This window comes from Neofelis nebulosa, chromosome 9 (genome assembly GCF_028018385.1).
Source record: "Neofelis nebulosa isolate mNeoNeb1 chromosome 9, mNeoNeb1.pri, whole genome shotgun sequence".
Lineage (NCBI taxonomy): Eukaryota > Metazoa > Chordata > Mammalia > Carnivora > Felidae > Neofelis > Neofelis nebulosa.
This window is the reverse complement of record NC_080790.1, coordinates 139,719,075-139,741,146: the sequence shown is the minus strand read 5'-3', so window position 1 is coordinate 139,741,146 and position 22,072 is coordinate 139,719,075. Positions and strand designations below refer to the sequence as shown.

Here is a 22,072-nt window from a genome sequence, read left to right as displayed (position 1 = left end):
GGGGAGCTTGCCCCGGCATCTATGCCTCCATACGGGGATCGCACGGGCTTGGCGGGCACCGGGGGGCCCTACTCTCCAGGCCGGCGGTTCTCAAGTGTGGCTGCACAATTAGAATCGCCTGGGCCGCTTCTAGGGGCCACCGGTGCTCGGGCCACCCTGAGACCCTGAGAGCAGCATGTATGGGGCAGGGCTCCAGGGTCTCCCCGAGGGATTAGAGCAGGCAAGCGCACACCCCTCCCGCTGCCTTCACCGTCAACCCGCAGCTCCCAAAAGTGGCCTGACCCGTGGGGTCCCCCCGTCCCGGCCCAGCCCCCTCAGTCCACCTGACGGCAGCCCTCCCCAGCACACATGCCCTAGCGGGGCTCGTCCGCAGGTGCCTGTGCCTGGGGGGCTTCCTCGTGTCCTCCAGCCTCCCTGCCCGGCGGGACCTCTTCCTCCAAGCCCCGAAGATGCCACACCCCCCCCCCCCCCCCCCCCCCCGCCTCGCCATGCACACACGCCCACCCGCCTGCTTGTTTTCCTGTACGGTGTCTTCAGGGGCGAGATTCGAAAGACACAGGCGAGTACAAGGCTGCAAGATGAGCCCTCGCACTCGCGTCTCCGGGAAGGGAGCCTCTCGTCCGCCTGGCCGTGTCCCGCGGCACCCAAGGGCCACAGGGGAGCTGCGCAGACAGGCTCCCTGGACGCCTCGTGTCGCCCCGTCCTCGTGTGCCCACGGTGTGGCGGGAACTGCCCGCCTGGCCGGGCCCCGGGAGGAGCCGCGTCCGGCTGCGCTGACACCCGCGTAAGGCAGCTGGGCGGAGAGCCAAGGCTCTGGCGTCTGGGAAGGTTCAGGGGCACTTCCGGCTCTGGAGGCCAGAGCTGCCCCGTCCCACACGTCAGCCCGTCGCACAGGACACAGGCCTGCACGTGGACGTCTTCCCCAAAGCAGCGGCGTCCCAGCCAGCCTAAATGCGCCCCACGGCCCCTGCCGCGTGCGCACCCGTGGAGCAGCCGAGGAGGGCCCCGAAGCAGGCTTCCTTCCTTCCCCGCCCCGGGCCGCCACGGCCCCCCTCCCAGCTCAGGGCAGCAGGAACTGCGGCAGACCTTCGTCGTGGGCGTGCGCGCGCATAACCAGCCTCCCTGCACACTTTCCCACACGACCACCGAGCTGGAGCCTCTCTCCGCACACCTGTTCATACCCCCAGGCCCGCCGGGTGGGGTTTAAACACACGACGACCCGCTGGTTGAGTGGCACTGGGCCCTGAAGCTCCCCCGGTGATTCTGGTGCAGAGCTGGGTTCTCCCACGCTCCTCACGGGACGGCAGGTGCCTGGGTGCTGGGAGGAGGAGGCGGGTGCCTCCCGGGACCCTGGGACGGCCGTGCCTTCGGGGACGCTGGAGGATGGCTCCACGTGTGGCCCCGGTCCTTGCTGACCTCCCCACGCTTCCTATGCCCAGAGGACGTGGCCCACCTCCAGCCACCCCGTCCACAGACCGCCCATCCTGGTCACTTTGAAAGCACCCGTCTGTTTTGCTTGCCTATCGCCCGTCTCCCTTCTGCTGGGGAGAGCGTCAGATCTGTCCTTCCACGCCGACCGGTTCTCCCGCTCGCGGGCACTCGTTCAGTTCCGTTCACTGCCGGCCTCCCAGCGTCAGCACAGACCCACGGTCAGGGGGCTCAGTCCCACGAGCCTGCCCGCGCTTCACACACCAGTCGCCAGTCCCAGCTTGTCACCTGAGCTTCTCAACGAGGGCCATAAATCAGGGGTTCCCACAAACCCCCCTCATGTTTTACAGCTTGCTGCCCCAAGCTCAGATAACTTGGGGAAACACTTTACTTAGGATCGCGGTTTACGGTGACGGTACACGTGCCTGAGCAGCCAGACCACGTTACACAGGGTGAGCTCCGGAAAGGTCCTGAGCGCGGGGGCTTCTGTCCCCACGGAGCTGGGGCGAGCCACCCTTCCCGCGAGTGTACTGGAAAGGTCCATGAACCCTGTCATATAGGGGTTTTTACGGAAGTTTCCTTATGTAGCCGCAGGTGATTAAATCATTGGTCCTCGATGACCCTGATGTCAAAGCTACCACCCACAAGTCACGTGGTTGGTCCTTCTGGTGACGGCCCTTCCTGAAGCTGTCAAGGGGGCGGGTGTGAGCGATGACCCTTCAGGGGCAGCGCCTGCCTCTCGATTCACTGCTGCCTGCCTGGGTCCCGTCTCCTCGCCTGCACAGCACAGCTGGCCGGGACCAGACGGGACAAGGCACGAGAGGCATCTTGGCAGGGCCATACCGCGGTCCCATCCTGTCCTCAGCATTGCCCTTGGGGCAGCTCGCACTCACACGCCGTTCACAAGCCGTGGCTTTCACCTCCCGAACGACCCCCCCCACCCCCTTGGTATCTGTTCCATCATCACCCCTGACGAAAATCGAATCTGTTTGGAGAGCACGTGCCTCTGTTTCAGCCAGATAATTCACAAGTCTGGCAACCTCCCTGGATGAGAGGCTTGTGTTACAGACAAAAGGTGTCAGTTGTTTGTAATCCCACGGACCCGGCTGCCTGTGTGACGTCTGCTGGAGACACAGGGCAGAGCGAAGCCCGCGGGCCCTTCCTCGTGGACACTGTCCCCACTGCATGCGGCCCTTCCTCTGGGCTTCCAGCTTTGAGCGCTCGCTGAGCTGCAGGGCCACTGGAAACGGAAGCTTTTCTTACAGTGGATTTTCGTTTTGACAGTTTAATAACCGAGGATTGGACAGAGGCTGGGACATTTGAGATGCACCTTCCTCGGGGACAAAGCAAGGGGCTGGCACGTCCCCCCATCTGGGGAAACCACGGCTGACAGGGCAGCGAAGCCGCGTTGTCGCCGGAGGATGTCGCCCCCCCGGGAATGAGCAGAGCCAGCGCGGAGGGCGCCCCTGATTTGGGGGGATTCCATCCCCAGGGACAAGCGCCCTCCCGGAGGCAGAGATCACAGCCGCCACCTCCGGCCAGAGCTACTTCTTGTGTGTCAAGTTGCGTTTCATGTTCCAAGTACCGTCGAACAGTTGGACGAAAAGGTCTCATTTGGGAACCGAACTTACATTAAAATACTGCCTGCCTCCCGGAATTAGGGGTTTTTAGACTCGGAAATAACCAGCCCAGGGAAACCGGTTTGGACGGAGGCATTGGCTGGGTGTGTGTGTCTGGGGCCCCATTAACTGCTGGCTTGGCTGGGTGCCCGTGAGCCAAGTGCCCGTTGGCTCCTCGCTGGTCTAAAAGCATCGGGACGGAGGCCGGACGGGGCCTGTGCAGGGCCACCCGGAGGGGACCCGGAAGCCCTTGGTGGGCATGGGGTGAGGCCCGCGCCGACGGCTGCCTCACCGAGGAGCCGGGATGGCTCTCCCACAGGCGGCCACGTCGCGGATGGACGCGTGAGGCGTGTGCGGGGCAGGGGCGGAGGGCGTGGGCAGTGGAGGCAAGAGGAGGCTCTTTGCTGTCCGGGGACTTGGATTCCAGCCGTGACGACACAGCCCCCTCCTCCCCAGCTGCCACACGCGAGGATGTCAGACTCAGACAGCCGGGGTGATGAAAAAATGCCTCTCGGCTGGAATTGGCCAGAATGTTACACAAAGATGACAACCAGGAGGGGACAGAGTGGGTGAGGAGGGCGCTCAGCGGCCCCCAGTGCTGGTGCTCGGAGCCCAGATGAGGGCAGGCCTGGGAGGTGGGCAGTGCAGTCACCAGTCCCGTCCCCCCTCCCCCCCAGCAAGGCGCTATCTCTGTCCAGCCAGCTTCTCTCCCCCCACGCTGTCCCGGGTGCGAGGCGCCTCCGTGGACTGCACTTGACTCGTTCTCCGTCTCTGTCTCATTGGCAGCCGCTCTTGGAGCCGCCGTGGCCCATTAGCTTCGGGCAGCAAATGAAAGGCAGGAGCAGACTCCCACTTCTCCTTCCCGGTCTTCTCCCCCAGGTAAGTTCTCATTCCCTCCCAAAGAGAAGGCTGGTCTTCTCCCCCAAGTAAGTTTTCTTTCAAATCAATCTTCTGCAGAAGAAATTAATTTCTTTCTTTTTTTTTAAAGCTTATTGAATTTGAGAGAGAGAGAACAAGTGGGGGAGGGACCGAGAGAGAGAGAGAGAGAGAGAGAGAGAGAGAATCCCAAGCAGGCTCTGAACTGCCAGCCCAGAGCCTGATGCGGGGGCTGGAACTCACAAACATGAGGTCACCACTGAGCTACCCAAGGGCCCAGAAATTCATTTCTTTATAACTAACTTGGAGACAGTAGAAGCAGGAATAATGGGGCCACAGCCACGAATTTGGGGGACTTTGGTTCCCCCCCACAGTTAGCCACGCATGACCAACCTGTATGAGGTTCTCGGTTACACTCAGAGGGGTGGCTGCAGGGTGTTTTTTTTTTTTAAGTTTTTTTCTTTTGGGGGAGCAAACAGAGAGAGAGAACCCCGAGCAGGGTCAGCACTGTCAGTACAGACCCCGATGGGGGGCTCGATCCCATGAACCGTGAGATCATGACCTGAGTTGAAACCGAGAGCCAGATGCTTAATCGACTAAGCCCCCCAGGCATCCCGGGGTTGGAAGCCCAGCTCTGTGCTTTGCGAGGGAAACTTGGGCTCTCTGGGCCACTGCGGGGATCACAGGCAGGTCAGAGGGTGCCCCTCCTTCCGCAGGGGCTTGAACAGAGCAGGGGTGTGTCGGCAGGGGTCTGGCTCCTCAGAGGGCTAACAGACCTTAGCTCTTGTCGGCATCCTTCTTTTGGGAGGCAGGGTGAAGGGCGTCACCGGTGGGAACGGGGCAGAGACCAAATCTGAGCCTCTATCTCGTTCCACTCAGAGGGGTCCCGCGGCATTCCGCTCTGGGCATTTGATGAGCCGCCTGTGGCCCTCACCCAGGCCCTAATCCCTGCCGGTCGCGAATGTCACCTTACATGGCAGAAACCAGTTTGCAGACAAGACACAGTTTAGGACCTTGAGAGAGGAGGTCATGCTGGGTCACCCGGTGGCCCCAGACGCAATCACAGGTCCTACGAGACAGGAAGAGGCAGGTCTGGCTCCAGCGGTGGGGAGATGTGGGTACCAAGCAGAGAAGGGAAGATGGCCTTGACCATGGAGGAGAGGCCACGAGTCGAGGCTCGATGGCGCCTCTAGAGGCTGGAGAAGATAGGGAAACAATTCCCCGAGAGCCTGCAGGCACCCTGATTTTCACCCTTAGAGACCGGGTTCGGACTCGGACCTCCAGAGCTGCCAGAGGGTAAATGTGGGCTGTTTTAAGTCACTGATTTTGTGGTGGTTACAGCATCCATAGGAAACCAAGGCAGCCAGGGGGGGGCCTCTTCTGTGTTTCAGAACCATGGGGAGGGGGGGTGGGCAGGGGAACAGGGTTAAGTCGTCAGGCCTCCGAGGGCTGTGGCTCTGACGGCACCCGCCATGGGTCGCAGCAGACACCCCCAACCCTCTACCGGGAGGATTGTCTGCCCGCTCCCCAATCTCTGGGTGCAGGGGTTCTGCTCTGCTCTCTGCCAGCACCTAGGTTGCAGCCTCTGGGGACTCAGAGCCACAGAGAGCGAGGCCCTTGGCAGCCGCCATCTCCCCGGGGCAGGGGCTCCGAGGCCCGACCTCACACGGCAACGTGGGCTTTCCCAGCCCCCACGGACGACCAGGCCTAGCCCCACGATGCCCAAGTGCCTGGGTGAGAAGACGCGGTCAGTGGCCCTCCCGGGTGTTCCAGCAACGATGCGTGGGGGCCGGAGCCGGGGCTGTGCTTACACCCAGGCACACGCAGGCCGGAGGCACAGATGGGCCCTGGAGAGGCCACAGAGGGGACACTGGTGGTTCCCACCTGTGAGCAGTGAGGCCCCCACATGCCAGAAGGTTCTGAGGCCTGGGGTCCCTAAAGGGCTCATTGATCAGGCAAGGTGAGACAGGAAATTCCAGCAGACCCGTGCCCCGTGGGCACACCATGAAACTGTCCACACCCTCGGCCTGCTGAGCCCTTGCCTGGAGGCCCAAGGCTCTGCCAGAACCTTCCAAGCCCCTGCCCACAGGCTCCACTTACACCACAGCCCCAGATGTTCCGCTCGGATGGATGTGTGCTGGCCGGCCACCCTCCCGAAACCACAAAGGGCCACACACACCAAATGGAGATGCCGGTGGGGTCGCCGGGAACCGGAAGGGAAATCCCCACAAGCCTCCAGAGAATTCTGACTCAGGAACACTGTAGTTGGCTCGAATCCTCCTGATATTCGTGGGAGTATTGAAAATAATCCTTTTACATTTGGACACAGATTTAACTCCACCCCCCACTCCTGAGTGAAACAGCTGTGGATGTCAACCGAATCCACGTGGAAACCAGCCCCGCACACGGACCTGCCTCTGTAAAGTTCCCCAGTCTGTAGCTATTTAAATGCGATTTCCAGATCAGAGCAACAAGGCCGTTACTTAGTTTATTTAAGGTATTCAAATATTATCTGATTATTTAGAAACATTTATAGGAGCTAAATATAAAGTAACAGTTGATCATAAATGTAGCAACTCTAAAATTAACCCTCAATCCCACAGCTCTGACAAGACGCTAGTATGCATGGAACATAAGGGAAAAACTTTAAAAATCTCCATTAAGAGGGCCTGGAGCCCGGCGGGATCCCCGGGGAGGGCCTGGAGCTTCAGTGCGATCTTAGGGGACCCTTGATTGTGATGGAGCGGTTGTCAGCTCTTGGCCTCTGGTTCCAAATGAGACAGGGTCAGGGGGGCTAATTGTCATTGGCTGCGGGCTTCACAAGGAAACGCTGACAGCAGTCAATGACACACAGAGCTGGGCCAGAGGGGGCGGCCCCAGCGCTGTGCAGCGGCCAGACCTGGGAAACACGGCCACTGCCCTGGGAGACTGCGGCCGGCACCCCAGGCCACAGGGGCCTTGCCTCCCTGTCCGGCTCAAGCCTGTCCTCTCCAGGGTCGTCCAGGGCCCCTGGTGTCCGGGCGGCTTACCCGGCCTGCTGTCCAGCCTGCCGGCATCCGCGAACACCCGCCCCCCGGAGCAAGGGGCCCGAATGAAGTGCTTTGGTGTGTGGGGTGCATGCAGTCTGATTCCCAGGTAGTTCCCTTGAGCACCGCCACGCCAACATTGTCTGATGAGTCATTTTCTGTCCGGGGAACCCGCAGAGGGTCTCAGCGCAGGGGATACTGGGAGCCCGGAGTCCTGTGACCTGTTGCTGTGGAATAGCACCGAGGCACCGGAGAAGGAGCTGTGGGGTCTGAGCAGGAGGAGCACCACCCCATTCCTGGCTGTCTGTGGTGAGAGGTGCTGGGACCCACGCATCCAGGGGAGGCTGAGGCCAGGGAGGGATGCGCCCCAGAGCAGGTGGCGGAGGGCGAGGGAGAGGCAGGATCACCTCAGGCGGAGGTGGAGGTTGGGCCGGTGCGGGAGGCGCCCGTCTGGTGGGGCCCAGACTCTGGGCCGGCAGGTGCGTGCGGCTCGGCTGGTCCCAGCGGCCGGCCGGGAGCAGTGCTGCTTGAGCTCAGATCACAGGGGACATTTATGAACCATGTGTCCTGGGCATTCCGAGGGATAAAGGGGCGCTTTGCAGAGGACTCTGGCCGCGGCTGGCTGGGGACCGGCTGCTGGGGAGAACAGGGGAGCGGAGACACGGGCCGTGGACTCCCAAACGCTTTGTCCCCTCTGGCCTCCCGGGTGGACTGACACCCGCAGGGGACGAAGGCACAGTGGGAGCCCCAGCGTCACCCGCATTCCTCCAGCACAGCCGCGGGGAGGGCGCACCGTCCGTCTGGGAGCGAGGGGCCCGCCCGACCTTCCTGATCAGCCGGGGCTCTGCGAGGCCAGCACCGTATCCTTCTTGTCCGGCCCCCGGCCTTTGGTTTTCAGTGCAGTCACAGCTCCGCAGAACTTGCTGGACTGAGAACCGGGCTGTGGAGAAGCAGCACAGACGTGTACCTTCTGCCGCAAGGGTCAGACCTCTTTCCTGACCGCCCCCTGCCCCGGGCACGGCCACACTCCGCGGGAAGAACCCCGTGTGCCGTGAACCCTTCTAATTGGCACGGTCACTGGCGGCCTTCCAGCGCATGGAGAAGGGACTCGTGTGGCCAACGGTCCGCCAGGGTGGCCGGGCCCTCGGGTCAGCCCTGCACAGGACACACGGGTGGCCCCCGCGGGCCCCTGCTGGGGCCCCACCCCCCCCTGCAGCCGGGAGGGAGGGTGGCCCTCCCGTTGGGGACACGCGTTGAGTCGCAAAGCGGGTACCATATGGCGCTCTTGTGGCAAGCCGGAACAGGCGTGAGGCTCGTCACCGTTGGGAAAGCAGTGTGAAACTCAATTTCTCGGCGAGGCGGAACAGTTTCCACTTTAGCACAAGCCCCTGCAAACGGCGTCTGCTCGGCGGCCCTTTGTTCTCCCGTCCTGACTCAGCTCAGCAGTGGCTGCTGAGCCCCTGTGCAGCCCCCACACCCAGCCTGTAACTCAAGCGGTGCCCTCAAGGTCAGCGGCCCCACCCGGGTTTGACCACCCAGGACTGAGGTCCCCCCCCCCCCCCCGCCCCGTGCCTCCCGAGACCCTCCCTTCCCCCAAGCAGGGGCTGCGCGGGGCCCAGGGAGAGGGGGACCTGGTCCGTTCCTGCGGGATTTCCCTTCCAGGGCAACAGGAGGCAAGAATCTGGTGCAGGACGGGGAGCCGAGTGGAGAGCCCACACCGGGAGTCCTCCGGGGCAGCCCCAAGCTGCAGGCAAAGCATCAGGTGACAGTCGGCCGGGCCACCAACAGGGCCTTTGAGCTGTCAGTCAGTGCACAGGGGTGGGGCGGGTAGGCGTCCTGCTCTGTTGTCTCATGGCTGTGTGACCTTGGATGAGTCACTCAACCTCTCTGAGCCTCAGTCCCTGCCTCTGGGAGTAAATGGTATTGCTGCTTACTGCATGGTCTGAGGGTCACGTCATCGACGGCATCCCCTGGGGCAAAGTGGAAATCCAGGAGCGCCCGCGTGTGTGCACGGACACGCCCACAAGTGCACTCGAGCGTGTGCACAGCAGGGCTTTGCTGGACACTCGGGGAGGCCCGTGACTGGAGTCAGGTCAGGCGGGGGCCGGGCTCAGCAGAGCTGGCGGGGTCCCGTCTTGGGGGCAGTCACCATTCACACCCGCTGGCCGGGTCCACCTAGGGAGGGAGGGGCCCGGAGGCCAAGTCCCATCAGGCCGATGGCCACCACTCCTTAGGAACAGGAGAAAACCAAAGTAGGGGACCCAGGCAGCCGCCAGGGCCTCAGCGCTCCAGGGCCTGAGCATGGGCTGAGTTAGGATGCGACAAGGGAATGTACCACCCACAGGGCATCCCGGGGGCACTCAGCTGCCCACTCAGAGCTTCAAGGCCCCTTGGGCCTGGGAGGGATGTAGGGGTGGCTCGTGGTGCTGGAGCCTCAGGGCCTGCTGAGCCCCTGGTCTGGGTCTGTCTAAATGCTGGTCCTCGTAGGCACAGACCCCACCTGACATGCTCGGGAGTGCAGAGGCCTGAGCGGCTCACATTTCTTCCAGAACAGTGAGGACAGCGGGCCCGGGAGACTGCATGTAACACCCCCACCCCTTCCCCTGCCAAGTGACAGGGGTGTGCCCGGGTGGCTCAGCCTGAAACCCTGGGAACCAGAGAGTGTCCCTGTCTCCACCCCCAGTTCCTAATCAAGTCGTGTGGAGTCTTTCTTCCGGCCTGTCTGGGCTCCCTGGCTCCCCACTCCTCCCCAGGCACCTCCCCTGCCCTGCCTGGCCCACACCACCGCTCCCCTGGGCCGGCTTCCTCCTCCCGAGGCTCCGCTGCAGCTCTTGTCCTTAACCTTCCATCCCCCACCCAAAGGCACTTCCCAGACCACCACGGGTGGGTTTTTACAGGCTTCTCAACATGTGGGGCAAGGGCTGGATCTCCTGCCTGGTCCAGAGGGCCCGAGGGGCTGCTGGGCTCCTGCTCTCCTCCCGGTCTGCCCTCCCACCTCTCCTCACTCACCATTCTAGCTGTAAAGACTTTTCCAGTCCTTGGGTATACCGGGCTTGTTCCTACCCCAGGACCTTTGCACTTGCTGTTTTCCCTGCCTGAGCTTGCCACAGCTGGCTCCTAGTCTTGCAGGAGCTCAACAGCGGCTTCTTGGAGAGGTGTTCACCAACGCGCCCCACCTAAAGCACCTGCTTCCTCCCCACCTCGCCTGTCCCCACCTGTCTCATCCCTGCGTTTGATCTTCTCTGTGGTTCCGTCCATCTTCTGGCAGTTTCCTCTCCTCTTGTCTGTCTCCACCACCAGTGTGTTAGCTCTCGAGGACAGGACAGAACCATGACCATGGAGCTGCCGCTGTGCCTCAGTGCTGACCAGAGCCGGCGCTCAGTGAAGGCCCCCGTGTCCTCATGACGCGCTATGGGGAAAGGTGATCAGCACTCGGTGGGGTGAGGCGGAGGGACCCTCCCTTCTCCGGCCTGGAGGGCCTGGAAGGCTCCGGACTCTTCTGAGATGCTGGTTAGTTGTCTGCTTAATTTTGCTTTTAACAGACCGAGGACGTAGTCCTTTTCTCGTCTTCATCACCTCACATTTTTGGGAAAATGAGATCAGCCTCTCAACTTGAGAATTACAGCCCGTGAAGCCTCTAAAAGCCAAAACCAAACAGGTAACTCAATCGAATAGCAGCCTGGAGGCCCAAAAACTTTGTGCAGGTGCTCAGAACGTGAGGCCTCTTCCGACGGCTGAGTCCCGGGTGTGTGGCCGGAGACCCAGCCGCTGTGGGAAGGGACTGTCAGCCAGAGGCAAACAAAGCACAGAGGAATTGTGTCACAGCAGACTCACCAGCACGGCTCTTTCTCTGGCGTCATTTGGGGGCAGACGCGTGGCTGTCCCAGCGTCACTGGGGAGGCCAGAAAGCAGCGCACGGTTTTCCGTCGTCTTCTGTGGCCTGGAGTGGGTCTGGATTCCCAAACACCACCTGTCCTTGGACCCTATCCGTTCCGACTGGCTTGGCTTTCGAGCCTGTGTCCCCACACCCTCCTTTCTGTGGGTGGCAGTTGGGTCTTCAAGCCGAGAGCTTGGTGAGGGCAGCTGTCTCCATGCTGGTTGTGTACAAGCCAGAGGAAGTTGCCAGGAAACACCAACAATCATCATGAGCGTGGGCGGGTCTCCCGCGGGAGAGAATGGCCCGGACCCCCAGGAGGGCACACGCGGCCTTCAGCCCGTCTCCTCCTTGGCTCTAGGGAGCACCTGTTCCAGGCACCCAGGCAGCTCCTGACCCCATGTCTGGGTGGCGCCTGGGACGCGGGAGAAGGACCCGGGGCCCATGTTTTCACCTGCAGCCGTGCTCCTGTGCTGTCTGTTCCCTTCCGAGCACGCAGCCATCTTTGAAAACAAAGCCTGTGTGCTACGCTGTCCCAGCTCCGTCCCTGCAAGGCCCACCCCTGGGGGCTTGGGCTTCTGGAGGGTGCTCTGCACCTGCCTCCCAACCACACGCACCGGGGCACAAAGCCCCACGGCCCTGAGGCCACCGAGTGGACCCCGAGGTCCAAGGGAGGCTCTCACGCCTTGTGGGTCACGAGTGTCTGGGCCAAGGCCCCCACTGCCACCCCCGCATCACCCCTGACGTAGGGCCACTCGAGAAGCAGACACGCCTCGCAGGCGCCGGTCCCAAGGTGACTTTCAGGGAGCCAGCGGGGTGGGCCCTGAGCCACCTTGGCCGAGCTGCCCTGCAGGGCAGACCGCACAGCGTGAAGAGCCTGGCCTGTCTTGCACGCCCTGCCCAGAAGCAGGGGTCCCTGTGGGACCCTCCAGAACAGTCTCCTCGCCAGGCCCCGTCCTCACCCCTGCCCCCGTCACCCCCCCAAACCTAAAGGACTGGCGCCTTGCCCCTGCTCGCCAGCCTCAGCCCCTTACGCTTCCCAGTGTGCTATCCTCGCGCCCTGACCCCGGAGCCAGGCTCACCACATGGCCACGTGGGCCAATCCGTGGCTTGGCGGGGACGTCACTCCCCGGTGTTCGCAGGCGCTGGCCTGCCCGGGATGGGGGAGTGGCCCGGAGCCCCGGGTCAGACACAGAGCGGGATGTTTCTCCTGCGGCTGCCAGGAGCTCCTGCCCACATCCCTGCCCTCCCCCCCCCCCACCCCAGCAGGAAGCAGAGCTGGAATCCACCCCGAGGTGCTGGCTGGCCAGGGCCCCTGCCCACTTGTGTCCTGCCCGCACCTGCATGTCGCTCCGTGCCCACGGGCCTGCCCTGTCTTTCCCCAGGAATGTGCTGGCTCCATCCGGGGGACGCGACCCAGATGCTCACAGGGGCCCCACGGGACTGTCGGTGAGTGAAGCAGGGGCAGAGGCTCCCGGTCCCGCTGACGTTTGCACCCAGGACGGGCTTGTGGATGGCGGCTGTCCCGAGCGTTCAAGGAAATACTCTCACATGTGGTTTTTCTCTAGGGAACGGAAGCCCTACGTTCCACGGCGTAAATGCTGGGGACGAATTCACGTTTCCGCAGAACTCCGCTTACATCACACTACACGCATCTGCAAGGTGACCGGGTTCTGGCTGCTGGTCCACCCACCGTGGGCCAGGCCGGGGGCACCCTCCGCTGCTCTGGGATCTCAGGGAGGGATGGGCGGGGGGTGGAGAGTCACACAGGGGTGGCCTCCTTCGCTTCAAGCCCAGGCTCAGATCGGGGAGAGCCCAAGGGTCTCGCCAGTCCCACAGCAGCAGCAGATCCCAAATCTTGAATTTCACTGAGATGGAAACGTAACAAAGAGGTTTTGTCGAGGTTTTCAACTCCGTTACCGTGCCAAGCAAGGGCAGTGGAACAACGCCCTTCGGTGCTGGCCGTTGCAGGGGCCCCCTCACCAGGCAGTCTCCTTCGGCAGCTGCCACTCTGCCTGGTCCCTGAGCGGCAGCCGGAGGGGTCTTGGCCAATCTAAGCCTCGTCCCATCACCCCTTGGGTCTCAGAGTAAGACAAGTCCCCCCCACAGTCACATGCCCCACTCAGGACTTGGACCTCTGGTTCTCCAAGCTGGCTGCTCACCCTCCCCCTCTCTCTGGCTGTCTCCGTTCAGCCACTCTGACCTCCTGGCTCTTCCTCTAAGACTTTGCTGTTCCCCCTGCTCAAATCTCTTCCCTTCTGCAGCACCATGGTTCTTCTGCTACTGTGCCCCACACCCTCTGGCCCCTAATAGTTGGTTTACTTATCTCTCTCCCCTGAACATAAACTCCAGGGTGGCTGGACTCTGTCTCATCCATTCTCTGTACCGTCTACACCTGAACAGCGCAGAACGGGCGTTCAGGTTGTACGTAAAAGCTTAATGAGCGTGTGATGGATGAACAGATAACCTTCCCCACGACCTAGTGTCACCATTTCACACCAGAATGAAGGACACCCTTTTCCAGGAGAGGGCCGCCAGCAGCCTTACCCCAATATACTCTGAGGACTCGACCCCCTCTTGGCACTTGTCAGAGGACCAGCCCCACCCTACGGTAGCCCCAGGGCAGCCAGAGGGGACAGGGGAGTTTCCCTGGTAACAACTAAATTGTCTTGGAGGTAAGTGAGAACAGGAACAGTGAACCAGACCCGCCAGCCAGGTGGGATGCAGCCCTCACCTGCCCAGCCACCTCCTCCCACCACTGCCGGACACTGCTCCTTGAGTTCCAGAATATTCTGAGCCCTGATCGGCCCGACCTCCTCTTTGGCCTCCACGGTGAGGCCCAACGGAACTCCCAGCTCGTGCCCACACTTGCAGATGATGTCTGGTCTGCAGACTCGAGCCTGGTGGCCATGGCAAAAGTCCTACTCGGCGGGAGCCCCGCTGTGACTATCCATTTGTGGCAGGTGCTCAGAGCGCCTGCCCTAAACAGCCACCCGCACAAGGCGCTACAGCAATTCAATGACTAAATCAAATCTCTGAATATTAAATTAATGGTGGAAGTCTAAAATATTAATATATTCTAATTAAATATTCCCCAATAAATTATCGGAGCATCTGCAGTGATTTGAGTCTACTTTCGTTTCGTCAAGATCTTCCAGCTGCATAAATATAGCCATTAAAGCAATTCAAGAAAGGGAACGTTTTCTGCTCCGACGAGGGAACGGGAGACACAAAGGATCTGCACGGTTCTGTCGCGCGATTGATTAAATCACAGAACCCAAGGCCGCCGAGTCGGTGAACGGCTGCTTTCTTCACGTCCCTCGGGCTTTAGCAAGGACAGTGTGAATTCCCTTCAGGTCTCCACACGATGTGTAATTACAGGGAGGCTGGACGGCGGCTGCGGAAGGGTCTCGAGTGGTGTGTTTGTGTTGGGGCCGTGCTGTTGGAACCCGGGCTGGGCGGGGGGCAGGGCCTGAGCCCCCCCACGGGGTCCTGAGCCCCCCCCACGTGAGTCTACCAGGACTCACGGCGGGAGGAGTCACAGAGTTTCCAGGAGAACGTCACTCCAGGTCATTAAGAACTCCCCTGGAGTCACTTCTTTGGTCAACGGCTCCTTCCCTTCCGGGGACAAAGCAGTGGACGCCACTGTCTCTTTCGCTCTTACGAATTATAAACCCACAATACAGCACCACACCTTTGCTTTAAACAGTCAGCTGTCTTTTCAGTAAAATATTATCCCCCAAGTGTATCTTTTCCTGTTCTCCCCATCCCGTCCTGCAGATCTACAAAATTTCCAGCCTTGTCCTTTCTTTTCAGCCTAAAGACCATTCTTTACCACTTCTTGTGGGTCTGCTGGTAATGAATTCCCTCAGTTTGCTTATCAGAAATGTCTTTATTCCACCTTTAACTTTGAAGGGCATTTTTTTTTTTTTCTGGATACAGAATTCTTGGTTGATAGTTTTCTTCATTCAGCATCTTGAAAATGGCCTCCCATTGCCCAGTGGCCTCCGAAAGAGAAGCCAACCTTCGCTGCCCCTGCCCTCTGACAGACTGTGTCTCTTCTTCTGCTTTCAAGATTTCTCTCGAGTTTTTGAATTTCATCAGTTTGACTATGATCAAGATTGGGCTTTCTCTGTATTTATCCTACTTGTGGTTCAATAGATTTCTTGGATCTGTAAGTTTGCTTCTCTTATCCAGCTGAAATTCTGTGTTTCAGTTTTCTACCATTCTTCAGATTAGGTGATTTTTACTGATCTATCTTTAATTATTTAATTATTTAAAATGTTTTATTTATTTTTGAGAAAGAGAGAGACTGCGAGTGGGGAGGGGCATAGTGAGACAGGGACAGAGGATCTGAAGCGGGCTCCACGTGGTGACAGCAGAAGGCCACATGTGGGCCTTAAACTCACAAACTGCGAGATCACGACCTGAGCCGAAGTTGGATGCTCAACCGACTGAGCCAGCCAAGACCCCCTGGTGTATCTTTAAATGTAGTGACCCTTCTGCCATCTACAATCCACTTGGAAGCCCATCCAGCAAGTTTTTATTAGAGATATTGTACTTTTCAGTTTTACCACTTCGATTTGGTTCTGTTTTTAGTTTTCATTTTTTTTTGCTATGGTTCCACATGTATTCATTCGTCCTGACTGTGTTTTCCTTTGAGTCCTTGAACGTATCTGTACAAGATATTTCAAAAGTCTTGTTGGTAATTTTAACATAGTAATCCCAGAGTTAGATTCTGTGGGCAGTTTTTCCCTCTTAATTATGGGTTACATTTTGTCTTCTTTCTCTCTTTTCTTTCTATTTCCTGGGGATATGTCTAGTAATTTTTGTTTGCGTATTGGTCATTGTCAATGATACATTATACAGACTGGTTCTGTTATCTTTCTCTGAAGGGTGTTCATTTCTGTTAAGGCAGGGAGTTAACTTGGCTGGACCTAAATCTAAATCTGTTTCCCTTGCAGGAGACAGCAGTTGAAACTTCCGCTCAGTTCTTTCAATCTTCTTGCTGTTGCTTTTTGCTGGGTTCTTTGGAGTCTCCCTCCCACACGCACAGCTCCCTGGCTAGGCAGAAGTTATAAGCAGATGTGAGAGTCTCCATCTGTGGCTACACGTCTTACAGGATTGATCCCCTCACATTCTGCTGCTTTGTCAGTTCGAAACCCCATCTTCCGACCCCTCTGACCAGCGAGATTGGTTTTCTGTGTGAGAGCTAGCTGCCTGTTGATGGCAGGATGAGAAGTGATCTCAGAGGGAAAGTCACAAAAATAAGATCTCGCCCAGTGCTATTTCCTCCTTTCAGTTCCTGTCGCCTACTGACCACTGTCCAGCAACTTCAAATAGTTGCAGACTTTTTTTTGCCGAGTTTATAATTGTTATTTCAGAAGTGTTAGTCTGACATACGCTACTTTACCATCACCAGAAGCGGAACTTCCGAAGTAATTACTTTCAAGGATTGTATATTAAACCTAACAGTCTTCAAAATGATCATGAAAGGCTAACCAGTAGAGATGGGCACAACAGCTGTGTCATTCACTCATTTGATAAGTACTTAACGACACCTGCTTTGTCCCCAAGGTTGTGCTTGACAGGCGGACTGTCCCTCAAGGACCTTTATGTCTAGTGGGAAAGACAGATCAATAATCATGACAAAACAGTGTCAAAAACTCTGCCACGGTGGCAGGCAATGGGGCTGCCATGCCCCCTGTGGGAGGGCCTGTGCCGGTCCTGGGAAGCGGGGTATTCTCAGAGGAGGCAGGGAGGGGCCAGGCTGGGGAGTGTCAGGTACAGTGAGAAAGCCCTCCAGGCTGAGGGAAGGGCTCGTACGCAGGAGTCCAGGTAACCAAGGGTGTGACCAACCTGCACGTAGCCCAGCGTGGCTGTAGTTGGGTGTTCCAAGGAGCAGAGTCAGACCATGAGGTCCTGTGAGACATGCTAAGGAGTGAGACCCTGTCTTGGAGACTGAGGGAACAGAAGAAGGGGGTAAACACACACATGCCACGTTTTAAAGGGCCACCTGACTTTCGTGAGATGGTGAATAATGATCGCTCGGTCATTCACACATGAACGGATGCCTTCCAAGAGCCAGAAACTAGGTTCCTAGGCGAACGCAGTGATGACCACACCACAAGGTTACCCAGCGGACGTTTCGCAGGATAACACGGAGTCAGACCTCAGCCGGTCCCGTCAAATGCATTCGTGCGTCTGATCAACATTTATGGAGGGTCTACCCTGGGTCAGATACGGGGTGACTCTCCGTGTCCCCGTCTCACACGTTCACAGTGCCGACCCCGGCCCAGGACACATGGCTCACTGAGCTCCGCAGAGACCCCACCCATCTGCATCCACACAGGTCAGCAAATGTTTGTGGTTGGATATGAAGCAATGTGGCACCTGTGCACAGAACGGGAGCCAAACTTATCCTGGAAAATTCAAACCGGTCCGGTCTTCTCAGCTCTCTTGGGCTGGTAGGTGGGAAGCGGATTCTGGCAGTCCTTCTGAGCCCCCTGCGGCCGTGCTCTCGTGAGCTCCCTGCTCTAGAAACGGCCTCCCGCTCATCTCTCATCTTCGCCACGTGGCTACCCTTTGTGCTAAGCGATTATGTGACGATCTCCTTTCCAGGCCTTGCTCCGAGGACAGGTTTGCACGAGCTGCTGTCTGTTAAAATACCGACTTCTGAAATTGAAGGGCCCGTCTCCCGGTAGCACAGCCTTCTTCCTCATCATCTTGAGCGGGTTCCTACAGTTGCCCCGGACAACCTCTCAAGTTAACAAGTTCTGAATTTTTATTAGACTTCTTAGAAGTCTGATTTTATCCTCATTCCGAATCTTGCCAGAAGTCAAACCTAACACACATGCTAGAAAAGCAAGTGGCTTTTCAGAACCCTCCACGAAGGTACACATGAAGGAATCCCAACCGCGGTAGCGAAGGGACCAAATTCTGAATGACGGGCAGCAGGCGGCCTGCCCGCAGGCCCTCGGAGCTGGAAAGCGCTCTAGTCCTCTCCCTCTGAATCTGGTGCCTGCACGGTGCTGGGCACCTCAGCTGGCCCCAAACCGTCCCTTCCAGAGCCGGGATTCAGGAGCAGGGAAAATCCCCTCCTGCCCCTTCCCAGAACACAGGGTCTCCGGCTTCCCAGGGGATCAGCCCGCCTGCGAGTGTCCCCCCCCCTCGGCTCTGAAGCAGGGACAGCCCGGAGCTTCCGAGTGCTGCCTCTGTTATGTGGCTGCTCTCCCCTCCCCACTTAAATTTAGACGGTGGCCTAATTCCGGTGGGCACGCCCGCAGGAGCGCTTCCATACTGTGCCGCAGACACTCCCCGCTCCTGGCGGCCCAGCCCATCGTGGCCAGCCTTCCCTTTTCAGGGTTCTCCTCCACCCAAGTCGCTTATTCATTCTCCCTGCATCGCAGAACTAATGCTAGTCCTTCCAAGGAAAAAGCCTGTAATTAACAGAGGCTTTTGGGGAAGAACGTTCTGCCTGCTTCTCTCCTGCCCAGTTTTTCATTTAGCATATTTTATCAGAATGAAATGCCTTAATGAGCACACAACTGCAGCTGATCCCAGCTGAACCTCAAAGTGCTCCTCGCTTGGCTTCCCGGCCCCATCAAGCTGTATTCACATTTGCTGGGACTCGGGCTTCTTTCTGGAGCAACTTCCCCCAAAACAGGGACAGGAAACTCATCAACGTCCTGCAGACAGAGAGGGGGGCAGGAAGCCTCCCCAAACCCCTGCCTGGGCTAGGTAAGAGCTGAACGGGGGGGAAGGGAGGGAGCGAGAGGAGGAGGGAGGCAGGAAGTGAGCACATGAGAGTGTGGGGGTCGTACGCGTGGGCTATCACGTGCGATGGCACGGGTGCACACGTGTGTGCGTGCTTCTGCCCCGAGTTTGACATGATCACTGGGCGTGCACTTGGGAAAGACAAATCTCTTACAGAAACTGTAAGGAGATTCTGTTTTCCATCTGCTGAGGGTGCATCTCCCCATAAGATCCCAGCTCGGCTTGGGATTCCGTTCCACGGAAAGTACTCCACCATCGGGCAAGAAACTCTGAAGGCCCACCAGGAGGGGCCGAGATCTCTGCCGGGACCCTGGTGCCCCGGCCTCCACGGTGTGTGAGCCGCTGGGCGCCCAGGCAGCGCCCCCCACTGGGCTTTGCTTCCATCACTCACTCAATGAACGTAATGCCTGCTGTTTACAACAGCAGAGGCGCGGGAGGCCTGTGCTCGGATGCGTCAGTAGCGATCATGAAGTCACGTGGTGCTAAGTGCTGTGGAGAAGGCAAAGGGGGCCGTGGGGCGAAGACCAGGCTTGGAGGGTCAGGTCTGACCTCTCGTCAGGCCACCCCTCGTCCCGTCTCCCTGGCACAGGGGAGCCGTCACAGACGAAAGGACACACACGCTCTCACAGGGGAGCCTTCCAGGGGCAGAGACACACATCCCCTTCCCTCCCTGCACGGCTGGCCCACGTTTCTCCGTGTCCCTTGCGGTAAGGTACGGCCACACACCTGGTTTCGGCCAGTGGACCTCGGGCAAAATCAGTGCATGCCACGGCCAGGCCTAGCCAGTCCTGCAGCCCTCATTCTGGGGCCCCGAGTGACCGTGGTACAGAGCCCCCCTCCCCCAAACCACCTTCACAGGAGCAGGAAATAACCCGTCTTGTTTTCAGTTCTGAAATTCCGGGAATGCCCTTGATAGCAGTCAGCTAACACTAACCCACACCCTATCCTTCAGCTCGTGGCCTGTTTTGGAGTGGCCGCGCCCAGCACGGAGGCGGCCCTCCCTACGGGGGCTGCTGGACACGCCAGGGTGTCCGCGGAGCGGAGGACAAACTTGTTCAAAAGCACAGCCACGGGGCGGGCCAGGGGACAGCGAGGTTGAGCTGGTGGCACCGGTTCCCTGCTTTCCTCGGCGGACACCTGAGGCCCCGTTCCCGTTTCCTTCCTCGAGGTCCAGGTTAGACGTGTCAGCGGCAAGGGGGTCCTCGGGATGCTGCGTCCGCAGGGGCTCTGCGAAGCCAGCTCTGTAGCTGTGCAGTTGGAAGGCGGCACGGCCCCCATCAGAGCACACGGATGTCCTTGTGACCACCCCCCGCCCCCATCAATGCACCCACGGGCCGTGTGGGAGCCGAAGGCTCGGCCGGCGGGGGAGACTTGGCTATTCTTGCCTCCAGCTACGACTGACTGGCCCCCGAGACCACGGCGGGTCCCTCGGGTAGAAAGTACAGAAGTGTCTTCTTCTCCATCATCCAGGAGGGGACAGGCCCCGGGAGTCCTCGCGGGTCGGGGGCTCCGCCTACGGTACCTTTCACAGCCTGTGTACGGATGGGCGCGGAGGAGGAAAGATTCGTGTGTCCCCACTAGGACCACTAACCTGAGAAACTCTGAAAGCCAGGACAGCAGAACATTCCAGAAGTGCCAGGATGCACGCACAACACCACGCGTGCACCTGCGGTGCGTGAGCGGACCAGCGCCCTCGGTACCCATCACAAGGTCGCGCACTCACTACAATGTTCCCGCCAAGTGCCGGGGAGGTGGGCCAGGGTGCTTCCCAGATGCTGGGAGGTAAGCTGGATGTGCGCTTGGCAAACTGGGCTACATCTGGCCCAGTGCCTGTTTCTGTAAATAAGGTTTCATTGGAAGACAGACACGGGGATAGTTTACGCGTTGCCTACAGCAGCCTTCGTACCGCAAAGAGTTGAGTATTTGAACCCGAACCTGGTTGGCTGCTTAAAATGGCTACTATCTGGCCTTTACAGAAAAAGTCTGGCGACCCCTGAGTCACAGCAACGGCTTCCGACTCAGCGGAGTTTTGAGCGGTTGCAAAGCACGAGGCCCCAAGTAAGACTGAACCACACGACGGCAAGCTGGCTCCCCTTCCTCTTGGCTTTGCATCCTGATGCCGTTCAGGAGGGAGCTGCTGGTACTATAGCCTCTTCGGAAGGCTGGTATTTGCTCTTCGCCTCCCTTCGAAACGAGTCCCAGGCAGCCTTCGGGCTCTGAGGGTGACGGTTACACAGCCAGACACCAACAGCTGTGTCTTCTCTGCCTTCTGCGAGTCTCGCGGTCAGCCTTCCTCGCAGCCAACAATGCCAGCTTTCCAACTGTGACCGCAGATAAAGTCTCCTCTTAGCCGAATTTACATTAGACATGAATCCCTGACAAGAAACACTAGGTAGGCAGATGACGAGTGCTAGTCAGGTACGGGTCCCCGAGGGCGGAGAGGGCGGAGGGGGCGGAGGGGGCGGAGGGGGCGCACGCACGTGGGGGCCACAGAGCTAAGTCATCAGCACCCTCATTCTGTCGGTGGCCGGGGGTTGGCACACTGACCTTGAACACGGGGTCCTGGGACTCTACCCCCAGGTTGGGGTTCACGTCTTGAGTGTTTCGCTCAAGTCTGTGCCTGCATCACAGGGACCTCCCAACGGTCAGGACACTCAAGGGCAGGAGGGGCTCTGGAAAGCACGAGCTCCCCGTCTCACGGGGGAGGGGGAACTGAGGTCAGAGGGTGGCTTCTCCCCACGAGTGGAGAGACTGTCCCGCGTCCCTCCTGCGCCCTCACGCGCCTGCAACACAGGCCACACTTCTGACCCCCGAGGGTGGGGGGCTCCCCCACCAAGCAATCCTGTGACACCGGCTGGGCGTCTGCAGTTTAAGAGACACAGTTCATTCTGACGCGGGCTGCGAAAACAGCAGGTGTCTGTCCCACGGGAGGGGCTCAGTCCCGCATCGCGGCTCCCACCCAGAGGGCCTGCCACGACCCCCCCTCGTAGCCCAGAGCAAGTCTACTCGCTAGATTGTCGTAACGAGTGTAACTCAGGAACCCCCGAAGGGTAAGATGCGGACGTGCCAGGCTCCCTGCCCCTCCCCAGGCCACCAACAGGAGGCTCTCCACACCCTGTCCCTCGGGGTTTTTATGGAAGCTGCATTACAGACTTGGTTGATTAAGTCACTGGCCGCTGGCAACAGACTTGACCTCCAGCCCCTCCCCGTCCCAGGCTTTTTGGGGGGCAGGGCTGAAAGTAAGGTCTCCCCTCTAGGAGTCGGTTCCCCTGGCAACCGGCAATCAGTCCCCAGTCCTTAGGGGACTCTCCAAAAGTCACCATTAACATAACAAAAGACAACTCCAGCGCTTTCAAGGGGCAGGAAATTCCAAGGGTTTTAGGGGCTTGGTGCTTGGGGGTGAACAAGGTTCTGTGGCCGGGGCACCGCGGCCGTGGCGTGTGTGGAGGGGCATCGGCTGCGGGGCCCGCTGC

General features: G+C 59.2%; 1 protein-coding gene across 4 annotated transcripts in view; it reads right to left on the bottom strand.

Annotated features, from left to right (window-relative positions):
• CDH4 (cadherin 4) overlaps nt 1–22,072 on the bottom strand; it is a 540,313-nt gene that overhangs the window by 107,135 nt on the left and 411,106 nt on the right. The gene's annotated exons all lie outside the window — the stretch shown is intronic.